Source organism: Pinus tabuliformis, chromosome 9 (assembly GCF_031772625.1).
Source record: "Pinus tabuliformis cultivar Carrire ecotype Pingquan chromosome 9, CPIR1, whole genome shotgun sequence".
Lineage (NCBI taxonomy): Eukaryota > Viridiplantae > Streptophyta > Pinopsida > Pinales > Pinaceae > Pinus > Pinus tabuliformis.
In genome coordinates this window covers 1,691,437,605-1,691,462,833 of record NC_142307.1, presented here as the reverse complement: position 1 = coordinate 1,691,462,833, position 25,229 = coordinate 1,691,437,605, and the positions used below count along the sequence as shown (strand labels likewise).

Below are 25,229 nucleotides of genomic sequence, written 5' to 3'. Positions count from 1 at the left end.
GGAGAAGTGTGCAATTCCATAAGAATCTTTTGTTTGAGTTGGGAATTCTTACAGAGGTATAAGCGATCTTTGTACCATAACGAATCATTTTGCCAACTAAGTGTATCAAATGTACTGGAATCTTGTTGTAACTTTTGAATAAGTGCCCACGCTTCTTCATCATTCTTCCATTCCTCCCTTGCTTCGTTTATCCAATCTGGTTGGATAATAGAAATGGCACACAACAATGCTTCCACATCCTCTTCCTTTCTTGAGAGTGCATCTGCCACCACATTTTTCTTCCCTTTTTTGTAGATGATTTCAAAGTCATAACCCAACATCTTTGTGGCCCACTTTTGTTGCTCTTCAGAGAATAATATTTGTTCTAAAAAGTATTTAAGGCTATCATGATCCGTTTTTACCTTGAAGTGTTTTCCCATTAGGCAGGTCGCCATTTCTTAAGTGCATGTAGTATTGCCAACATTTCCTTCTCATAAATGGCTTTGTGTAAAAACTTTCCCTTGATTGGACGACTTTCAAAAGCAATGGGTCTTTCATATTGCATTAAAACAACACCAATTCCATTTCCTAAATCATCACATTCCACAATAAAGGTTTTTGTAAGTCCGGTGTAGCTAAGACCGATGCTTGGCACATTGCCTCCTTAAGATGTTCGAAGGCCTTTGCTGCTTCTGGAGTCCATGAAAATGCATCTTTCTTCAATAATGTTGTTAGAGGTGCTGCTCTTCTCCCATAATTTTTAACAAACTTGCGATAATACCCTGTCAACCCGAGAAATTCTCGCAGATGCTTTATGGATGTGGGGATTTTCCATTCCTTATTGGCTTTAATTTTTCTAGGGTCTACCTTAACTCCTTCATGAGATACAATATGACTCATATATTCCACCTCTTGTACTCCAAAGAAACATTTGGATCTTTTTGCATATAATTGTTTCTCCTCCAATAGTTGTAGCACCCTGTCAACATATTCAACATGATCCTTCCAAGACTTGCTATAGATTAGTATATCATCAAAAAATACTAACACAAATTTTCTAAGGAAGGGTTTGAATATGGAATTCATCAAACCTTGAAATGTAGAAGGTGCATTGGCAAGGCTAAAAGGCATGACCAAAAATTCATAATGACCCTCATGAGTTCTAAATGTTGTTTTCGGAATGTCTTCAGTCTTCATTCTGATTTGATGATATTCTGAACAAAGATCCAACTTGGTGAAGTAAATTGATCCATGCAATTCATCTAGTAATTCATCAATGATAGGAATGGGAAACTTATCTTTAATAGTGAGCTTGTTGAGCTCCCTATAATCCGGACACATGAGCCATGATCCATCCTTCTTGTGCACCAATACTACTGGAGTAGAGAAAAAAATTTGACTAGGTTGAATTATACCAGCCTCTGGCATTTCTGCAACCATACGTTCAATTTCACTCTTTTGGGCATAGGAATATCTGTACGGCCTGATGTTTGGAGGAACACTTCCTAGAATCAGATGAATAGCATGATCATAATCACGAATAGGTGGGAGACCTTTGGGAGTCTCAAATACCTTGGAATGATTGTCTAAGACTTTTTGGATATCTGTAGAAATAGATGATTTTGATGTGGAAACATCTAGCGAACATAATTGTGCAATTACACCTCTTTGTTCCTTTTTTAGAAGCTTTGTCATACTGTTAGAGCTGATTATCTTTCCCGGTTTCCCTGCAATACCCCTTAATTCAATTTCCTTTCCTTCCGCATAAAATTTCATGAAAATTTCTTCAAAATTAAAATCTATTGTACCCAAGGATTGTAGCCATTGGACTCCTAGTACAACATGAGCACCTCCCATTGGAATGGAAAGAATTGGGCTAGTCAATACATATTCTCCCATGGATAACTTGATATTATGGCACTTTGCAGAGCAATTTATTGTTCCTCCATTTGCAACCATCACTTGACACTCTGGTGCTGGATATAGGAAGCAATTCAATTCTTTTGCTACCTTACAATGAATAAAATTGTGGGTACTTCCTGAATCAATCAACACTATTACCTTTTTCTTCTTGATTTGTCCTTCTATCTTGATGGTTTGAGGAGTGGTAATTCCCGCCAATGCATTACAAGATATGGTCAAATTCATTTCTTCTTTATCTAGGCTTTGTTCCTGGAGTATATCCTCTTCTTTTGACCTTTCTTGCTCCTTTTCTCCTTCCTCTTCACAATCTATGTAGAATAATTTATTCTCAGCACACTTATGACCTTTAGTGTATTTGCTATCACAAATATAACAAAGCCATTTTTCTCTTTTTTCTTCCAATTGTTGTGGTGTCAACCTTATAGGTTGTGGAAGACTAGGGGCAACAACACCTCCATCTTTATAGTTGTGAGTGGTATGCTTCCTGGTTGCCATAATTTTGCTTTCCATTTTTCTTGCTAACCTGGATGCCTTCTCTAATGAATCAGGTTCCCAAAGGTGAACATCATGTTGGATATTATCCTTTAAAGTCCCTATTAACACATCAATCCTATGCTCCTCTGGAATAATTTTTACCCTTATGTTCAATTTTTGGAACTCTTCAATGTGCTCCATTATTGAACCATTTTGTTTGAGACTTATCAATTGGCTAAAAAAAGTGTTGCTTTTTGTATCCTCATAATGTGCTGTCAATTCTTCCGTAAAAATTGCCCAAGTGATAATTTGTTTATGTGAGCAAAGCCATTGATACCATACAAAGTTCCAAATATAAAGTTGTAATACGTACCTTTTGTGTGTTTTGCACATTATTGAGATCGAAAAATTGCTCCATATGTAATATCCATGTTGCGGGATCCTTGCCATGAAACTTCCTCATATATATTTTTGGAATATGGTGGGTCTTCAACATTAGAGTCTATGAAATCATGATTAACATTTCTCGCGTTCACATCATGAGTTTCCTTTACTGCCCTTTCACCATTTGTAAGTATTTCTTGTAGAAAATTTGTCAAATCTGTCTTCAAATCTGCCATGTCTCTCTTCAAATGTATATTCAAATATATATTCAAATCATCCATCTTAGCTTCGATGCCCTTTATCTTATATTCCACACCATTTATCTTAGCTTCCGTTAGTTTTTGTGAGAGTGACATTTGTTGCACTTGGTCTTGTAATTTTGATATATCATGTAGCATTTCTTCCTCTTCTTCATGAGTCATGCTAGAGATTTCAGGTTGCTTACTAGGTGTTTACATTTTCTTTCCTCGGGGTATCAGTTACTGATAATAATGCTCTACTATGCCCTTTGAATTCCTTCAAAATAATTTTTCAAACCAAGCTTAAGCAAAAATTTAAAAAAATATACACACCTTTTTTCACTTTGTAGGAACTAGATATTGGCTCTGATGTATCTCTATAATTTCGGATCATCCAATTCTGAAATTGTGATATGTAGTAGCCCTCTGTGTCCTCTTTCTAATGCCACTAGTCTAATCCGAATTGGATTCTCCAAGGAAGAGTTATGCCAAATCTCCCACAGTGACCTGATTATAGACTAGTTCAGTAGAGCGAACTTGTACGACCTACCACATGTCCTTGTTTCGACCTTTGGCTCTGAAAAAATATATACAAGAAACTACAATCCATCATCTTTCTATAACTTCTTGCGAAACTTCAATCTGATGCTCAGAGAGAAAGTTATGACGATTTTCCCAAGGTCACCTGTTTGGAATGTAATTCGGGAGTCTGCAAAAATACCAACTTCTTCAAATCATATCTCCGCAACTATAGCACAAAAAGCTCTGAAATTTGGAACCAAGGTTCAGTGCGATTTCATCTCAAATGGGTTTTTTTGCTCTTCTGAAACGTTGCAGAAAAAAAGTTATAGCGAAAATTCCATGATGACCTATTTGGAGCAGCAAAACCCTAGAATCTAAAGCTCTGATACCAAATGTTATGAAACCACCTCACAAAAAGATAGAAAAGATAGATCAACACCTTATAATTCAGCCACTTTGAGGGGGACCTCCTTTATATTACACAAATGAATTATTCTTTGATGATTCAAATAACAAAACCTCATTTCTATATATAGGAGTCTAAGGAGTCACAATATAACCCAGCCGACCTAACAATAATAATATAAAGGCACAAAAATAACAATAGAGGGATTCTATGGGGCACAATAATAACAATATGGGGACAATAGGGGCACAACAATATTAATAAGGGATACAAATACAATATTAATGGGGTAATCACTAGTATTATAGGGACCTAACAGGGTTTTTCATCATGAACCATTTGCGGAGGGTCTCTCCCATGGCTCAAATGCAGTGGTTCTATAATCACTTAGACTTGTGATAGAACTCTGCCATCTCCCTTAGTGTTTTATGAAACACATTCTTTTGCTATCCCTCTTGAGCTTAATATAGTATTTCCCTTTCTAGGTTATCAATGGCCATATTGTAATGCACCAAATAGGAATTTGTCCATTTAGGATGGGGGCTTTTCCAATTAACCTCTCAAAGGCCTACATTATGTTCACCCTTAATGGTTTACATGGAAGAAAACCCCTCTTGTCCAGAGACATACAGGTCTTCTAGAGGAGAGAGTAAGCATAATAGAACTTATAGAAACAAATAGATAGCATGAAGCACCTACATAGGTTTTAAAAATTCACCAATACATTAACGACAAGAAGGTTCCTTACTAATCAAATTATAGACACACGCCTTGCAATTCAACATCAAATGATAAAGCCTGCATAAAACAATAATACTTAGTTCACATGGAATTCACACATACAACATTATATATGTTTTTATGCATGAATAACGCTAGTGGAATACCACAACAACGAGATACACACTCAATGAGGTATTTACCATTCCAATCACAGTAAATCCATGAACCATTCACACAATCAATACAACATTAATTCAATAGTTCAATAAGAACTCAATAACAATAATGCATTCAGAATTACTTATCTTTAATGTATATTGGACTAATAAATTTAGTTCAGGATGACAACTCTCCACCCAACCATAGACAAACTACAACCAGTTCTCACTTGCAATTTTCACCCTCAAGCCAAATTCTAGATACTTATGTGGTTCTACTCCAGGGATTTATCACCACTATTGATTGAAATAGGGACTACGTATAATCTTCTACCTCCATCCAACAATCAACTAGCAGTCGATAACATCAAAGGGAATCAAGAGGCATTTCATACCCACCATTCAATTTTTCAATAGCTAACAACTCCATGGACTCCAGAGGCATCACCACCACCATGAAACATACAACATAGTGGTTGCACCCATAGAAGGGAATATAGAACCCACTATACACAAACACAAGAAAAAAGGCTCAATCTTCAAGGGACTTTAGAGAAAACCATCTCCACCCTTTGGTCAATGGGGAATTGAGAGGTCACTATCCTCACCTAAGAGACCTTATTATTCTATTCTCACCAATGGAAATCATCTATCCAGGTGCTTATCCTTGGCCTTTAACTTCAGGGTCTCCCCTATTGTTGGAAATAATACTGAGAGGGGGGGGTGAATCAGTATTATCAGATCAATCAAACTTTTCAATTTCATACTCAGAAACATATACGCTACTTCAATTAAGTGAACCCGCGTGTACACGCTACTGTGTCTAATGAAACTCGCGTATATCCAGAGATCTTATAATTCAGTTAGCTTAATCTTCAGTAAATGCATCAGATCATTATTAAGCATATTAACAGTAAACAGGTGCAGAATAACAGAACATAACATCACACAAGAGCCACACACATGAACACAAAGATATAAGGTGGAAACCCAATGTGGGTGAAAACCACCTGCTGCAAGTCATCTCAATCTTCTTCTTAATAAGAAAATCCTTTTACAATATTTGTACTGGTGCAGTCTTATACCAGTACGGGAGCTACAACCCCCTTTGCTCTTGTACTAGCCGATCCATTTACTAGTACGCAGGCTGCTACCTGCTACAATGCTCCAAAGATCTCCTTTAGCTTTTGTACTAGCTTAGATACTAGTACGTAGGTGCTTGCCTACAATCTTCTCACCTCCAGGTACCACGTTTCATCAATTTTCAGACTGGATACACTGAAGCACAACACATAATCTGCAAGGCCACTTTTCATCCAATTTTCATACTGGACCCATAACTATCATTGAAGCTCAAAACAATCATCAAAATCTGAATCACTGAAACCCATTTGATCCCGATCTCTCCTTAGATCTAGTTCTCCATCAACCGGTGAGATCTCTCCTTAGCTCAGATCAAGCAATGCATCATCAACCCATAACCCTGCATACTGGATCTAATGCTTCATCAGATATTCAAGACATTTCAGATGCACTTGCCTAATGATTTCCTTCCCCTTATATAGCCTTAGGCCTTGTTCAATACCAAGAGCCAAAACCATAGAAATCCAATACCATCAACTTCAAAACTAGGGATCAACACGTCCGCCGAGACGCCAAGGTCCAAAACCATAGGCACAACTTCCAAGGAATAACCGCCATGGACCAAAGGTACTTTTCCACATACACGCTCTTTTGCTGAAGCCAACCTGCGTGTACACGCGACTTGGGCTTAACAAACCTGCGTGTATGAACTTTCTCTTCTTCTTATAGTCTGATCATCAATTCCTTGCTGCTGACCTTCTGCACTATGATTTGTCATCAGTGTGGTTTGCCATCAAGGACAACACTTATCTCATAATGCCAACAATCTCCCCCTTTGGACTTGATGGCAAAGCTAACTTGTCACACTTAGAACTATCATCTGATTCCTTTGAGCTGTCCTCCATCAGTCACATCTGATATCTCTTCTGAAGATTCATCATCTGATTCCTTTGAGTTGTCCTCCATCAGTCACATCTGATATCTCTTCTGAAGATTCACCCAGTTATACATAAGTGAGATATTCTTCTATGAGAGGGTTGCCATCAAGTACAACACATGCATCATAATGCCAACAATCCCCCCCTTTGGACTTGATGGCAACAACACCAAATCACTCTCCCCCTTTGACATCAAGGGCAAAGGGTGGACCCAGATATTCTCTTCCTTTGCTGAATCATTCCACTGTCCATACTCCCCCTGAGTACCTGCTGAAATCTCTGAATAGTCTCCCCCTTTGTATATGCCAAGGTGTACCAATCTGTTCATGCTCCCCCTGAGTACATGCTGAATCTCTGTACTGCTGAAGTGTTTTGTACATGCTCTTCCTGACTGTAGGCAAGATCTGCAAAGATGTTCTTCAAGAAGAACATGACTCTATACATCATAAAGGACCTTCCTATCACTTAGGACTCATACATACATCCATCTCTCAACTAAGTGAGGATATACAAAAATTGACTCATCCACCCAACCAAGTGGGAATACATCAAAATTTTACATATGACAACCAATCACATTGCATCAATCATCCCAGGCATAGTGGGGAAACCAAAATAGGCCGTTACATGACCTTGACACCATGAAAGAGATACCACAAAAGAGATATATGACATAGAGACAAAATAACTAGACCAAGACTTATGAAAGTCACCAGCAGCATCTGATAATCACCATTCAGATCAGCAACCAAGAGATCCTTCTGTTCTCCTTTCACCTTTGTTCCTCCTGAAATCAACACCAAATAAGAACTAGAACCAAAAGCTTTAAGATAATGCCAACAATGCATCATTGGAAGATTATCTGCTCCCCTTGAACCTGTGCCAGATGATCTCTGTCAGACCTATATCAGACTTTCTGCAACCAACATCTGTCCCTGCTGATTTCCTTCAAATCTCCATATACGCGTCTGTATACACATAAATAGGCGTATATACGCATATATCCCTTACGCAACACGCGTACACCATATACGCGACTATCCCCTTGTAAAACGGCGTATGCACGCGGATATGCTTTAAACAACACGCGTACACAAATTTCCATATCAGCAACCTGTAAATGTCCTGTAGAGAATAGGTCATCAACCTATAACAAGGTATGTCTGCATCAATTCATCCCTTTGAACAGAATTCAGAGTCATTCACATTGTATCATGTGTGAAACCACCATAGCCATTTCATCAAGCTCTACATGATCCAAGTATCATTACTTGGGAACATCTGCATCAATTAACATATGTAAGTATAAACCTATCATCATATAGATAAGAACTCATCACCATGTCTCCAATAAAGCAACTTTGAGTAGTCATCCATGTATCAGCATTATGTATCTTGAGCTCAAGCTCATTTGACAAAACTTCTTGATATCATCAACAGCAACAATCCTTATCCACAAGAGTGCCTGCATCATAACTGTATGATTTTTATGCATATGACAACAGCAGTATATGAGTGACCCATCATCAAGTGAGGAAGATGTATATTCAAGCTTTGTACTTCTCCTTGTCCTTATGAAGATCACCATGTAAGCACCATATATGCATCATCAAAGAATCATCCATAAATCTGATCTGAACATCAACTATGTAACCCCAAGAATCATATGAGATTTTATCATAGACAACTCACAACCACATCATAGCAAGATATATCATTTAGCCATATAAGAATCATCACCAAGGACTATTAACCATAATGCCAACAATGAATTACTAAAGGCATATGCTCCCCTTCAACCAGTGCCATCTGTTAGATCTGATCATGCATAAGCATCAAAACATCATCATCCTCAAGTTAGGATCAAAACACTTCTAGACATCATACAAGTAACAAAACATTTCCACACATCCTCAGCAGACTGTAACCAATAGAGCAAATAACAGACTGAATCATATCATATCCTTTTTCTGATCCTGTCCCCACTGCTTTTCCTCAGACTGACATATACGCGACTTTTCAGTGTCTAACTCGCGTATATACGCGACTTCCCTTTAAGAAACTTGCGTATGAGATTCAGGACACTGAAGTTTTACACTTTCAGCTCCCCCTGAGTCTGATATGTCTGTGTTGTGCTGTGTCTCAGTACATTGTGCTGACTGTACTTCCTTCTTCCTCCATATCTTCAAGTGTGATGAGGTTTTCTTCCTTTTGTGTGATGTCCATCCTTTGTTCCTGCATTCCTTTGCTATATGTCCAAGCTTGTTACATGCATAACATCTAACATGTTTCATGTTCCTCCTGTAGCAATCAGCAGCTTTGTGACCAAACGTATTGCAAGCAAAGCAATATCCATTAAAGTACCTTGATTGAGATGACCTGTCCGCATAATAGTCTTGAACTCTTCTTCTTCTACATCTAGCTGCAACATGTCCAAGATTATGACATACATAACATTCAACATTATTCATAGGAGGAGTAAAAGATTTTCTTTGAAGACTTTCTTTCCTTGGTTGATGATGAGATTGACCTTTCATCTCCTTGTTGATCATTTTGGATTTCTCTTTAGAGTTCCTTGCCTCACCTTGTGAACTAGATTCACCTTCAACAGATTCATGGAAACCAAGACCAGTCTTGATTGCAGGAGACCTTTGACTACTAAGAATATCATCCAAGGCTTTAGTACTATCTTGAAATCTCAAAAGTTTATCCTTTTCTTCTAATTTACCTTTCAAGATATTTACCTCAACCTGAAGCTGTTCTTCCTTTTCAAGAGATTGCTTTTTCAAATCTTCTTCATCTTTCCTTCCTTCTTCCATTTGTTCCCTTAGTTTGAGTATCTCCTTTTCTTGCTTTTCATACAGATCCTGCTGAATTTGACGAACTCTGAAGGCACATTCCAACTGTGATTTTAAGCTGATGACTTCGTTGTCTTGTTTTTCAATTGCTTGGTGTAGATCTTCATTCTGCTTCTTGGATTCTTCAAGATCTTCCTTTAGTGAGAGGATCGTAGCTTCAAGATTTTCATAGTAGCTGGATCTATCTTTGAGTTTCTTGATGGTTGTGCTTCTTTCGTTGACTTCTTTTCTTAATGATGTCACTTCATGCTGCAATTTTTGACATTGGTCTTCCTTGTCCTTGAGTAGCTTTCTTACCTTGTTTCCTTCTTCTAGTTGGGCCTTTAGTTTGGTAACTTCTTCTTTGAAAGCACATTCCCTTTTGTTCAATAGATCTTGTTGATCTTTAACTTTGTCTGTAAGCCTTCTAAATACTGCCTCTATTTGATACTTTTCTTGCTCACCCATAAAAGCATGTTCAGTAGTTTCACTATCACTTCCATCACTTTCACAAGGAAATATAGCAGGAACATCAGAGGATAACACATTCATACCTGATAATGATTCTGAATCTGATTCTGAATCTGAAGAGCCTCTTATACCTAATCCCCAATCGATTCTCCCACTGTCATAGTCCTTCTGAGATGTCTTCTTCTTCTTATGAGCTTTCTTCTTAAGCTTCTTTCCCATTGTTCCACAGATCTCCTTCAAGCGATCAAGCTTCTATCAAAGGACCTGCTCTGATACCAATTGTTGGAAATAATACTGAGAGGGGGGGGTGAATCAGTATTATCAGATCAATCAAACTTTTCAATTTCATACTCAGAAACATATACGCTACTTCAATTAAGTGAACCCGCGTGTACACGCTACTGTGTCTAATGAAACTCGCGTATATCCAGAGATCTTATAATTCAGTTAGCTTAATCTTCAGTAAATGCATCAGATCATTATTAAGCATATTAACAGTAAACAGGTGCAGAATAACAGAACAGAACATCACACAAGAGCCACACACATGAACACAAAGATATAAGGTGGAAACCCAATGTGGGTGAAAACCACCTGCTGCAAGTCATCTCAATCTTCTTCTTAATAAGAAAATCCTTTTACAATATTTGTACTGGTGCAGTCTTATACCAGTACGGGAGCTACAACCCCCTTTGCTCTTGTACTAGCCGATCCATTTACTAGTACGCAGGCTGCTACCTGCTACAATGCTCCAAAGATCTCCTTTAGCTTTTGTACTAGCTTAGATACTAGTACGTAGGTGCTTGCCTACAATCTTCTCACCTCCAGGTACCACGTTTCATCAATTTTCAGACTGGATACACTGAAGCACAACACATAATCTGCAAGGCCACTTTTCATCCAATTTTCATACTGGACCCATAACTATCATTGAAGCTCAAAACAATCATCAAACTCTGAATCACTGAAACCCATTTGATCCCGATCTCTCCTTAGATCTAGTTCTCCATCAACCGGTGAGATCTCTCCTTAGCTTAGATCAAGCAATGCATCATCAACCCATAACCCTGCATACTGGATCTAATGCTTCATCAGATATTCAAGACATTTCAGATGCACTTGCCTAATGATTTCCTTCCCCTTATATAGCCTTAGGCCTTGTTCAATACCAAGAGCCAAAACCATAGAAATCCAATACCATCAACTTCAAAACTAGGGATCAACACGTCCGCCGAGACGCCAAGGTCCAAAACCATAGGCACAACTTCCAAGGAATAACCGCCATGGACCAAAGGTACTTTTCCACATACACGCTCTTTTGCTGAAGCCAACCTGCGTGTACACGCGACTTGGGCTTAACAAACCTGCGTGTATGAACTTTCTCTTCTTCTTATAGTCTGATCATCAATTCCTTGCTGCTGACCTTCTGCACTATGATTTGTCATCAGTGTGGTTTGCCATCAAGGACAACACTTATCTCATAATGCCAACACCTATTAGCGATCTTCACTGCTCTACTCCAATGCGTTTTATTTTTGTATCTTCTACCTCTAACTCCCTCTCAGCCACAGTGGTTGTTATTTTTCCAACATTCCCCTTTCATGGTGGAATCTCTTGTTCTTCATGTTTCTTGTACAGTTCCATCCTCCATTAATTTTTAATCCTTGTTTCTTACCACATTGATTTCTAAGGCAACATGCCTTGTGTACATTTCTTGTAGTTTTATTAAATTTAGGAACAAACCTATTAAACACACAATAACCATATTCAAGGGTTGTCCCAACAATTCAAAGTTTCCTACCTTAAGAGAAATTACACCATCCCAGGAAGTAACCTCCCTTGGACCTTGGAATATATGTCCCTCACTCATCCCATTTCAATTTACGAATCCAAATACGTGGAAGCGTTTACATGAAATTCACAAATAAGATATAACTAGGGTTGTGAAAAACTTCCAAACACCTCTGTATACATCAAAGGGAACCACATCTAGTTTTACTTTATCAATAAAATCGACACTAATAACAAATCTAATTTTGAAATTTTTTGTTACCTTTAATTTCTCATCCTTTTTTACCCATACCAATGGATATGGGCTTGTATGATCACGAAATTCCAATCCCAATTGATTGACCAAATTTAATGCAATGATATTTCATATGATCTTGTATTAAGCAAAGCATCAATCTTTGTCTTCTTCACCTGTATCTTTATGTGGAATAGTTTGTTCATTTCCTTCTGTTCATGTTTGTGAAGGATACTCAAAATCACCTCCTTTTGCCCTGACATGCAAAAAATCTTCTCATCCACATTCGAGGTGATTTCAAATTGGTTTCTTGAATCAATGGCCATGAGGTGCTTCTTCTTATTGTCTTTCTTTTTGTTCTTTGGGTTAAGCTCTGGATTCAAACTCTAGCACTTCTACTTCACCATTATTTTAGTGGTTTTAGTAGTTGTTCGGATCTTTTAACTAGTATGTTATGGTTTAAATATTTTTATCCTTTCCCCCTTTCCATTTCTTCTTCTCCTCCTTAGGAGCAACTTGTTTCTCTTTTTGCTTTAATCCACTTGATTTCCCTTGCTTCAGGCTTATGTTCTCTAGGTATTCTGCTTATACAAAGGCCTTGTCCATCGATATGGGCTTGAAAAACATCACTTACTTCCCCAGATAGTTGCATATCCCCCCCTCCCCAAATACTTAAGGAGTACATCTGGGTTCTCATGGGAGATACCCAACATTACAGACGTATTTCTAAATTATATGGTGTACTCATATACACTCTACCCCTGCTTCTGCCTGAAGTAGTGCCACCAAATCCACTAGTCTTGTACATACTCGATAGGGTAAGATTTTGATGATATGAGGATTTTAATGTCATCTCATTTAGTAAGTGAAGGATCTCCCTCCAACCTCAGGGTATCTATATGGATTTCCCACTAATTTATAGCATGGCCCTCTAATTTTAGTCACACAAATGAAATCTTATGCTCTTACTCAATATTATGGACACTAAAATACACTTCTAATTGATGCAACCAATGATTTATCTTCAAAGAGTCAATATCACCTTAATATAGCTTGATATTGAGCTTCACATCCATTTTTAACATGGACTGTGAGTGGTTCACAACACTTGAACTGGGTTAATACCTTTCGGGTCCTTTCTTCAACTAGTTCTCCATTTCTTCTCGATATCCTAATCTCCACTTTAATCTTTCCTTTGTGTTATAGACCCCATCCTCTCTGAGTATTCCAAGATTATTGTTCAAGGCCTACATGAGGAGATTCATATAATGACTTATATCTACAACTTATGCTTCCAGCTCTAAAAACCTCTCCTCTTTAGAGTCATGAGAGTCATTCACATATTCATCGACCATGACTAGGGTTTTCTAACTGTTGGCTTAGTCACTCCAGATCCACTAAAAATCCTCAAAATATACCCAAAAAATCATGCTTTGGTACCAATATGATCTGTAAAATATTGTGGATATTCAACTGGACCTTCCTCATAATGGATCTGATAAAACTATATTTAAAAATCCAAAATATTACACTATTGGGGTTTTATTCTCTTAATTTTTTGCGTGTGTAGATTACTGCTATTTTCATATGCATGTAAATTGAAATTATGTAGAAAGTATAAAACAATAAAATAATAACTAACAAACCATGATTTGATATAAGATATAACCTAGGAAACCCTTTCGGGAGAAATCACAACTCAGAGGTTAGATTTCTCTACTCTCTTTCTCTAAATAGAAAATGGCTATGAGTACAAAGAGGAATGGTCTATGGCCCATGGGAAACTATAGTGAAAAAATCCTCTTTGTGTGCACTATACCCTATCCCTCTTTTCTATTTTTCTCATCTATGGAAAAATGCACTAAAAAAGAATCGAAGCCATTTTCCTTGGGTTGGTTATAACACAACCTAATATCCTACTAGCAGCTAGGTTTGACTACCTCAATTTTTAATTAGAGTTATAATATAGGATAATCTAGAGTATCTTTCATCATAATCACATAGCTATCTCATTTTCCATGAGTTATGGAGGCTAATGTGACATCCTCTCGAAATATGGCAATGAAAACAAGAAGGTTAACTTCTGAGTGGCATTTCGTTTGCATACAAATTCTGATTAAAGTGATTCTTAAGTCATTGGAAAGGTATTTGTGTGTAGAATATTAAAATAAGGTGCCATACTAAGTAGAAAGAGTCTTACCACTAAAAAATGTTATTTGATTCCTGAAAATGTTCCCAAGAGGTTTGAGACCCCAATTTTTCGAACTAGGTTCTACTAGTAAAAATGGTCCTATGAGCTGATTCTTCCACGTTTTCCACTTTGAAATCATCAATATGGACAAAAAATAGTATAATTATCCAATATGGATCAAGAGGGGCCAATTGTTTTTATGATGTTATAGGATAAATATTAACCCAAATTGACACCTCACATTCACCCTGTTATGAGGGAGATGGATGATAAGGTGTTCCCTAATATTAAAAAGGCTTGTTCACATTCAGATGTATAAAGGTACCCAAAATTTACTTATGTGGAAGCACTATAATGGATCGTAATCCACATCTATTATCATAATATTCAATTAATGAATAACAAGAACATTGTGTGGGGATATTTCTTCTAAAGATGTCAATAGATATTATAAGTTCCAAAGGTAATGATGTTACTTAACACGAATTATATGGAGAGATGCATGGGTGTCATTAGCTCACACAATTTCCCCTACTAGAAATGTGTTTAATTCGGGAGTTATCATCCCCAAGAAGCTCAATGTCAAAATTGAACAAGCTCAAAATTTGAAGCTAGATAAGGTCCCCTAGCTTTACATGGCTTCTTATTTGTAGGATTTGATGTGTGCCAAAAACTATTTTTCTAAATTGAACCCTAGTTGGCACATACTAGAGGCCCATAGTTATATGTTTCCCAACATGTTATGGGAGAATAAATATAAGAGATTTTATTCTTTGACTTGTGACTCATTTTTTGCTCATATATGTACTATTACGTTTTATCTATAATGTTTAATTCTATTTAAGTAGGAAAATAATATTCTTTCATATATTTGGAATTGGTACATAGAATAAAAGCATACATATATTACTATATTTGATGCTACTAATCCACCCCATATTCTGTGTATAATGTTCGAGACAAGCTAGAGTTTGGAGAAATAGGCTACCAATATATTTTTTAAGGTTTTAATGCATCCTTGATTAAGGATAGGAAGTGGATTTTCATTCCTTATGGGTTTCAACTCATGTGAAATTTTATCAAAGATATTACATAGGCCAAGTAGGAAGGTTAAAATCATATGGACTATATGTTAAATAATATTGGAATATATAGAAGAAATGGCCATAGAAAATTCCCTAAAAGGAATGGTCCTAAAATGCAATTTTCCTTTTCCCATTTTATAGCATGCAAATAATCATGAAAAAATCCATTAAAAAACAATTCCATAAGGGTCTATGTGAAAATAGTATAGTCCCTATGGTTAAGAGGAAAAAACAAAAAAGAAAAAAAGAAAAAATGTGTCTTAAACCCTACAAGCTTCATTTCTTTATCTACTAGAACAATGAGTGATGCACCACATTGTCTTCACTAGTAGTAAGTAATGATTAGTTATTCATGACTCTATGTAAGCTAGTGATGGGTATTAATGGGGGAAATGATTCTTCCCTCTCATATCTAACAAATTGGGGAGTAAAGTAGCCCATAAGGTGTCGAAAAATGGAGGCAAGTTGCAAGCAAGACTCTTAAAGCTATAAAAAACAAGAAATTAAACCAAATGAGAAATAACCAATATATTATTCCCTAGTGGATTCACCACTTTGGTTATGAGGAATTTTCCCTTGTGTCAAGGTGAAGAACTCCACAAATCTTCCTAATATTTGTATAAAAGAATAATATACCATTCAATGTTTTAACCTAGACCTAGTCTCTAGGACTCTTTGATATATGAGGAAATATAGGAGAATGATGATTACATACCTTGCATACAAAGTCTGATTAAAGTGATTCCTAAGTTTTTAGAAATGTATTTGTGTGTAGAATATTAAAATAAGCTGTCATACTAAGTAGAAAAAGTCTTACCACTGAAAAATGTTATTTGATTCCTGAAAATGCTCCCAAAAGGTTTCAGACCTCGATTTGTTGAACTAGGTTCTACTAGTAAAAATGGTCCTATGAGCTAGTTCTTCCACTTTTTCCACTTTGAAATCATCAATATGGACGAAAAACAATATAATGATCCAATATGGATCAAGAGGGGCCAATGCCTTTCATGAAGTTATAGGATAAGGATTAACCCAGTTAGCATGTCATATTCACCATGTTATGACGGAGATGGTTGATAAGGTGTTAGTTATCCCCATAAGGAGACTAAGGATACTTTTGAAGTTTTATTTATGATGGGTCGACATGTTGTTGATGAGCCTAGATGACTTCAAGCTTTCATTGACACATTATTATCAAACTTCAAGTGTATTGCATAGGTCGATGAGGTTTATAGGAATGTGTAAAGTAGAGAGCAAGGTCTAAAATATAATTATTTGAGGGGAGTTTACTATGTAATTTTTTATTATAAAAAGTACTTTTAGTAATTTCAAGTTGTAAGATTAAATATGTAACAATGTTTATTAAGGAAAAAGTCACTATTCATAATTATATGTTGTATTGAAATGGTAGTTAGATTAATTGAATTGAATTTTCTCTATATTACTGCCCTTAATGATATCAATCCACACAAATGATGAATTATTTTAAAAGACCAATGAGGAAGAGGGTGCCCTTATATGGTTCATTAAAAGTACATGGATACAATATCGTGGACGTATAAATGTTCAATTTTTGTAGCGTTGTATTTTTTTAGTGTTTGATTGGCATATTATCAAGCTTGCGCCCATGATTTTGAGCAGTAATGATATTGCGGTAAAGAAGCAAGTTGTGAGTACTAATAAGCTTGAAACGAAGAGTTATGTTCACGCGTTCCATTCTGGTGTCCCGTGGGTTACGAAGAATAATGACAAGGAAAAGGGCAACGCATTTTCTAGTGGCTCAGGTGATTTCTGTAAAATGCAATACTCTTAAAGTAAGGCGCGTCACTGGGACATTGCAATGCACTGTCATGACCTATACTCTGCCTGCAAGATTCTTCTCATCTTTGAAAGACGTGGCCATTAGAAAGGGAGGCAGCCATGAATTCCTTCTTCAGGTGGCGTTGTAGTGGGTAGTGGAGAGTGAGAATCTGCATGCACTACAACTGTTCCTCTCTTCCTCCTCTTCGTGTTGCACTGGTCGCTCTCCTCCCTTCCCTTGCCATCCATAAATACAAAGTTAATACCCACCAACTCTTCATACATTCTCAGTTGTATTCCACGAATGAAATTAACAATGAAGAAATGAATTTTGAGGATAATGCTTAAAATAAAGATATGTAATTGCTGACAAATTAGCCAGCAAATTTTGTGTTCTGAGTTATCAGAATTAGGACAGCAAATTTATAGATGTAGTCAGTGATCATTCAATAAATTATTAGGGACAGTAGATTAGTCAGATAATGGATAATGAAATTAGAAATATGTGGGCTATATAATAATGTATTCATTGTTCCTATGGATATATGAGATTCCAATGAGAGTTTAGCTCATGGATTGAGAATCAGTCTTCTCTTATTTTTGTTCATTAGTTTTGTTTATGTTTTGATATGCATGCTCTTGCTATATTTAACATGGTATCAGAGCTAGGTTAAGAGAGTTGATTTATATGTAAAGTGTGTGTTGTTGGCAGGAGGTTTCAAAAGTTTGTGAAAGCCATTTGCAAGAGTTTTCATAATTTTGTGAAGCATGTGCAGATTCAAGTTATTGGTGGGAGTGCTCAGCAGTTAGCAGTAATGGCCAACAATATGAATATTTCTCAGCCACAAATACCAATGTTTAAAGGTGAGAACTTTGGTATTTGGAGCATTAAGATGAAAACATTGTTTCTCTCAAAAGATTTGTGGGATTTCATAGAGAATGGATATACAGAACCGGATGCTCACACACTTGCCTACTGGAGTCAAGACCAAAGAAACCAGCTAAAGGAAAATCATAAGAAAGATTCAAAGGCTCTCTTACTAATCCAGCAAGAAGTGCATGATTCTATTTTTCCCAGACTAGTTGGAGTAACAAAATCAAAGGAGGCATTGGATGCTTTGCAGCAAGCATATCAAGGAAGTGATAAGGTAAAAATTGTTAAGTTGCAGTCATTAAGAAGAGAATTTGAAACCTTGTGCATGCAAAATCCTAAATTTAATCAAGATTTTCTCACTAGAGTTATGGTATAGTGAATGAAATTAGGTCTTATGGAGAAGATTTAAAAGATCAAAAAATTGTTGAGAATATTTTAAGATGTTTGCCTACAAAATTTGATGGGGTTGTTGTTGCTATTGAGTCTAAGGATCTAACTCAGTTGTCTGTGAATGAGCTAATGGGGTCTCTTCAATCTCATGAGAAAATAATCAATAGATCTTCTGAAAAATCTATTGAGCAAGCTTTTCAAGCAAGAGGAAATATTTTCAAAGACAAAAGTGGTTCCTTTCATGAGGAAAGACATAACACTTTTGGAAGAGGAAGAGGAAGAGGACAAACATGAAGAGGAGGAATAGGTTGAGGAAGATTTTTTTTCTGCATACAACAAAGGAAGAGGTAATGATGACAATGATGGTGGTAAAAGATTTAATAAATCCCAAGTTCAGTGTTTTTATTGTCAAAGATTTGGCCGTTATGAAAGAAATTGTTGAAAATAACAAACACAAAAAGCTAAATTTTCTGAAGAAAATAAGAGGTTGTCACTTTATTCTTGGCTTCTAATTCAACTAATAATTTTTCTAAAGAGGTGTGGCTTATGGATAGTGGTTGCAACAATCACATGACAAGAAACAAAGATGGCTTTGTAGAGATAGATGAATCTACAAAATCTGATGTACTAATGGGAGATGACAAGCCAGTTGAAGCTAAAAGTCAGGGAACAATTGTTGTGAAGACAAAACGAGGAAAACCAAAGCACATTAATGATGTTTTATATGTTCTTGGTCTAGCACATAATTTGTTAGTGTGGAGCGGCTCCTTGAAAAGGGATATTTAATTTTTTTCAAGGACAAGCAATGCACAATCTATGATAAAAATCATCACAGTAAAATTATTACTAAGACTAATATGATGCAAAACAGAGTTTTTGCTTTCAATCTCCCTTGTGAAGAAAGTATAACATTAAATGTTGCTTATGACAATAGTTCCTGCTATGGCACATAAGGTATGGATATTTGAATATGAAAGGCTTGAAATTGTTATATAACAAGCAAATGGTCAAAGGGTTACCACTTATTGGTTCCACTGATAAAGTCTGTGAAGAGTGTATTCTTGGTAAGCAACATATAGATTCATTTCCAATAGGAAAATCATGGAGAGAAAGTAAATCACTGGAACTAGTGCATGCAGATATATGTGGTCCTATGCAAACCTTGTCTCTCAACAAAAATAAGTATTTCATTATTTTTGTGGATGATTTTAGTAGAAAACATGGGTATATTTCATTAAAGAAAAATTTGATGCATTTGTCATATTTCAACAATTTAAAGCTCTTGTGGAAAAGCAAAGTGGTTATTGTCTAAAAACATTACACATAGATAGAGTGGGAGAATTCACTTCTAATAAGTTTGATTCTTATTGTCAAATTAATGGAATTCAAAGGCAATTGATAGCTAGTTATACTCTCCAACAGAATGGCATTGTTGAACTTAAGAATAGAACAATTGTTGAGATGGATAGGAGCATGATGAAAGGTAAAAACCTTCCAAACATTTTTTGGGTTGAAGCTGTAGCTACATATGTTTATTTTCTTAATAGATGACCAACAAGAAGTGTGCAAAATATTACCCCTTATGAAGCATGGTGTGGAAGAAAACCCAATATTTCTCATTTAAGAGCCTTTGGTTGCATTGCCTAATATGCTCATGTTCCTAGTAAAAAGAGAAGAAAGCTTGATGATAAAAGTGTGAAATGCATTTTTATTGGATATTGTGAGGAAACCAAAGGTTATAGATTGTACAATCTACAAACTGAAAAATTAATGATTAGCTGTGATGTGTTATTTGATGAAGTATACCAAATTCCATAATTTCTTGTTCCACAGACATACCTCAAAATTCTTTTTGCTGCTCCAAAATGAATCTTACTTGGACTTTGCATGAATCTGGCAATCAAGCCTATTGCATGCATACTATCAGGCCTATTGGTAGGATACAAAAGACTTCCTACCAGACTCCTATAGGATTAAGCATCTACCTTTCTAGCTCCATCTTCTATAGAAACGTTTTCATTTGTATTCATGGGTGTGCTCATGGGTTTACAATTTTTTTTTTTTATTCTTAGATTTCACATGGTAGCAAAGGGATATGCTCAACAACCAGGTATTGACTACAATGAAACATATTCCCCTGTTGCAAGATTTGATACAATCAGAACTGTTTTGGCATTGGCAGCACAATATAAATGGTTAGTTTATCAATTTGATGTTAAATCAGCCTTTCTAAATGGTGAGTTGAAAGAAGATGTATATGTTCACCAGCCCCAAGGATATGAAGAAGCAAAAAATGAATACAAAGTCTACAAATTGAAAAAGGCTCTTTATGGGCTTAAACAAGCTCCAAGAGCATGGTATAGTAGAATTGACACTTATTTCTAGAAAAAGGGGTTTAATAGAAGTGAAAATGAACACACATTATATATTAAGTCAAATGGTAATGATATAATAATTGTGTGCTTATATGTAGATGACTTGATATACACATATTCAAATGATTTGCTAGTGGAAGAGTTTAGGGAGGCTATGATGAATGAATTTGAAATGACTGCTTTGGGTTTGCTCCATTATTTTCTTGGCATAGAAGTGACACAGATGAATGATAGAATTTTTATTTCACAAGAAAAATATGTTTCAAATCTTCTTAAAAAATGGAAAATGGGAAATTGTAAACCCATGAGCACACCCAAAATACAAATGAAAAATTTTCTGTAGAAGATGGAGCTGAAAAGGTAGATGCTCAATCCTATAGGACTCTAGTAGGAAGTCTTTTGTATCTTACTACCACTAGGCCTGATATTATGCATGTAGTAGGCTTGATTTCCAGATTCATGCAAAGTCCAAGTAAGATTCATTTTGGAGCAACAAAAATAATTTTGAGGTATGTCTATGGAACAAGAAATTCTGGAATTTGGTATACTTCATCAAATAATTTTGGGTTGGTTGGTTATACAAATAGTGACTGGGTTGGATCTTTTGATGATAGAAAAATCACTTCAGGTTATGTATTAAACCTTGGATCAGGTGCAACATTATGGTGTTCAAAGAAGCAACCAACTATTTCATTGTCTTCTACAGATGCAGAGTATATTGCAACAGCAACAGCAACATGTGAAACAATTTGGTTGAAGAAAGTATTGATAGATCTAAAACAAGAACCAAATTATGCCACAACTATTTACTATGATAACTTGTCTACCATTGCCATAACTAAAAATCCAGTGTTTCATAATCACACCAAACACATTGATATCAAATATCATTTCATAAGAGACTATGTGGCAAAAGGAGAAATTCAAAAAACGTTTTGTACAATAAATGAACAGCTTGCAGATATATTTACCAAAGCACTACCTAAAGGGAAGTTCAAATATTTAAGGGATATGCTTGGAATCACCTCATTAAGCATTAAGGTGGAGTGTTGAGGATAATTCTTAAAGTAAAGCTATGTAATTGTTGACAAATTAGCCAACAAATTTTGTTTTCTGAGTTATCAAAATTAGGACAAAAAATTTATAGATGTAGTCAGTGATCATTCAGCAAATTATTAGGGACAGTAGATTAGTCAGATAATGGATAATGAAATTAGAAATATGTGGTCTATATAATAATGTATTCATTTTTCCTATGGATATATGAGATTCCAATGAGAGTTCAACTCATGGATTGAGAATCAGTCTTCTCTTATTTTTGTTCATTAGTTTTGTTTATGTTTTCATGTGCATGCTCTTGCTAGATTTAACAAGGAATGGGTGTCTTCTCCTCTCCAATTTCGACGCTAAAATGGGTTACTTTATTCGCGGCCCTTCTGCTTCTCCTTGAGTGGGGTACCCCCACCGTTGATGCGCATGAAGACATAGTCATGGATGGAGATCAGGTGGTGCAACAGCAAGGACGGTCGTGTAACCCACATAGATTGTCTGCTTGTTGGGTCTACTTGCAATGCCAGAGAGAACAACCATCGAAAAGATGTTACGAGGAATTGCAAAGAGTGTCTCCACATTGCCAATGCCAAGCCATAGAGCAAGCACTAGATCAATCTCAATCGTATGATTCATCGATGGATTCCGATTCTCAAGATGGTGCACCACTTAATCAACGTCGCAGATGCCGCGGAAAAGGGCGCGTAAGGGAAGAAGAAAAAGAGGAGGCAGTGGATAGAGTCGAAGATCTTCCAGATAAATGCAACGTCTGTGAGTCACCCCGCCACTGCGATACTCGACAACACTCTCGTAAGTCACTCCAACGGCATTACCAATAATCGAAGAACAATAGTTAATTGTCATAGTTTATCTGTAATTCTTTCTGTAAGTTCTTCCATGCTATAGACAATGATTTATTTTTGTTGCACAGGCTATTCCATTATCAGCGGTAGCTCCTGAGTGACTAACTACCATCTATGTAAATAAACATGCTACTCGCACTCCTGCTACATATGTACTAGGTTTTGTAGGAGCTTTTATAAGTATACGTATAGGCTCTACAACATTGTCGGTTGTCTCTAGCATGTAATAAATGAGTGAATGAATGAACAAATGCATTATAACTAAATTACACAGTTAAAACAAATGTTGTTCAACCTAAATTGATTGATTTTTTTTTTATTTTTTCATTTTTATTTTAACATAAATAGCATAACAATTTTCTCAATGTCATGATTTAGTGGATCATATAGTCCATTAATTGACGTCAAACCTGAAATACTCATAATTACAACACTAGATACAAACATTATATAACATTATTAGATAGTTATGCCTTAAAATTAGCACAATGTATTAATCGAACATTATTTTGAGGTATTAATCGACACAATATAAGCGTTATTTTTATATTATAATCAACAAAGTATGTTGTAATATATTGTAATCATCGGTTTAAACTCAAATATAGTTTTGGGAGTAATTATGTGGATAGGTGTTTTATTGTGAGTGTCTTCTTGCCGGCATATTCCACACAATCTCTAACACGTGTCCACCTCATTACGTAAAAAGTGTTACCACTAAGCTTCGCCAACGTCATGGAAGGATGAGACGTCTGAGCAAACGGAAGAATGACATGTATGGGATTTTTAAGTTTGAAGTTTGAATTGGTTTTGTGCATTTATGTTTGGATTGGTATACCTAACCATTCGTGCATATGAAACAAGAAGTTTGGCCGAGCATGTAGGAAGAGGGGAAGAAGAAGCTGAATGGTAGTTGCTAGCACGAATAAGATGAGACCAAGGGCATGCTTACCCACAATCATAATTACTAACTAATGTCGTAAAGTCGAGAAGCTAATCCTCAAAGACAACTAATGAGGTGAATTCAATCATATCAACTACATCTCAATCAAACGCATCTCATAATCCAGAAAGGGCAGTGACTTGATGTGATGTGATGTGGTGTGGTTGATCCAATAGTTGAAGTTTTGATGATCCATTTTGCAATGTACAGTAGTTGAAGAAGCTGCATCTGAAACAGAAGCAATGACTTTAAAGCAACAGTTTGATACCATAACACAACAAAATCTTTCACTTGAATATCGAGTTAGCCATTTGGATGGTGCTTGGAAAGAATGTGTGAGGCAGCTTCGACAGGTAAGAGAGGAAAATGAAGAGAAAATTCACAAGGTTGTGATCAAAAAGGCCATAGAATGGGACAAAATGAAGTTTGATGTTGATGGCATAATAGTTGAACTGGAGGGGTTGCTACTTGAGGAAAAAATAGAGAATAATAAAATGGATCACTCTCTCCAGGAAAGTTCAAAGTTAAGGGAAATACATGAAGCCAAAAATCAAGTTGAGACTGAGATTAAAATTCTTTAGGTGAAGCTTGAATCATTAGAAAGTGAAAATACTTCCATCAAATACAAAATTCATTCTTCATTCACTTAATAAGGAAATGGACTCGATATTGATGAAAGGGACATATGCAAGAAAGTTGTAGAGGCAGCGAACAAACAACATTCAGAAACTATTAAAAAAACTACTAAGGGTGAGGCAGAATGTGGGAGACTAAGGGGTCTATTTGCAAAAGGTTTCCAGGGCTTGCTTCACTAGCTCAAATGAAACTTGAAGTAGAGACAACTGGAAAGGAAGTTGGGGAAGTGAAATTTAGGAAGTCTTTTGGTAGGGGGTGCCACTTCACCTATTTCTTCTACAGAGTTATCAAATGATAGTCACAGGGAACATGCTCATAAAGAGATTGAATATCTTATGAACGCCAGTTAGAAATTAGAATCCTTTATGAGACAACGACAAAAACCTACTCTCGAGTTGCATTTAGAAGGATCAAGAAGTGGGAGTACAAGCAATCCACCAAGCATTCAACCTTAATTTCTGAAGATGGGAATGATGGTGATCCTAGTGCAGAGTCATCAGCCTAAGCACTGATTGAAAAACTAGATCAATTTAGAAAATAAAATGTTTCTAGAAAATTCTAAAAGCTTAGTGATGTCCCCAAGGTTGACTTGATGGATGATTTTCTCTAGATGGAGAAATCGACCTCCATGACTTTTGTTAGATTTAGAGAGACGAGAATAGAAAAAGAAGATAAATGGACTGAGAAGAATGTTGTAGGAGGTTTAATTGTTTCATTTGTTCAAGAAGAGAAGACTTCCTTGGAAGATACTCCTGCACAAAGAGAGTTGGAGCTTCTAGCCGCCAATCAAGAATGCTTTGATTTGGTCAAAAAGCTAATTTCTTTGCAAGAAAAAATCACTGCTTTGCAAGCTAAAAAT

At 36.2% G+C, this 25,229-nt stretch overlaps 1 pseudogene; it reads left to right on the top strand.

Annotated features, from left to right (window-relative positions):
• Nucleotides 1-22,254: 22,254 nt before the first annotated feature.
• Nucleotides 22,255-24,315, top strand: LOC149155379 (2S albumin seed storage protein PINP1 pseudogene; annotated as a pseudogene).
• The last annotated feature ends 914 nt before the right edge of the window (nucleotides 24,316-25,229 follow it).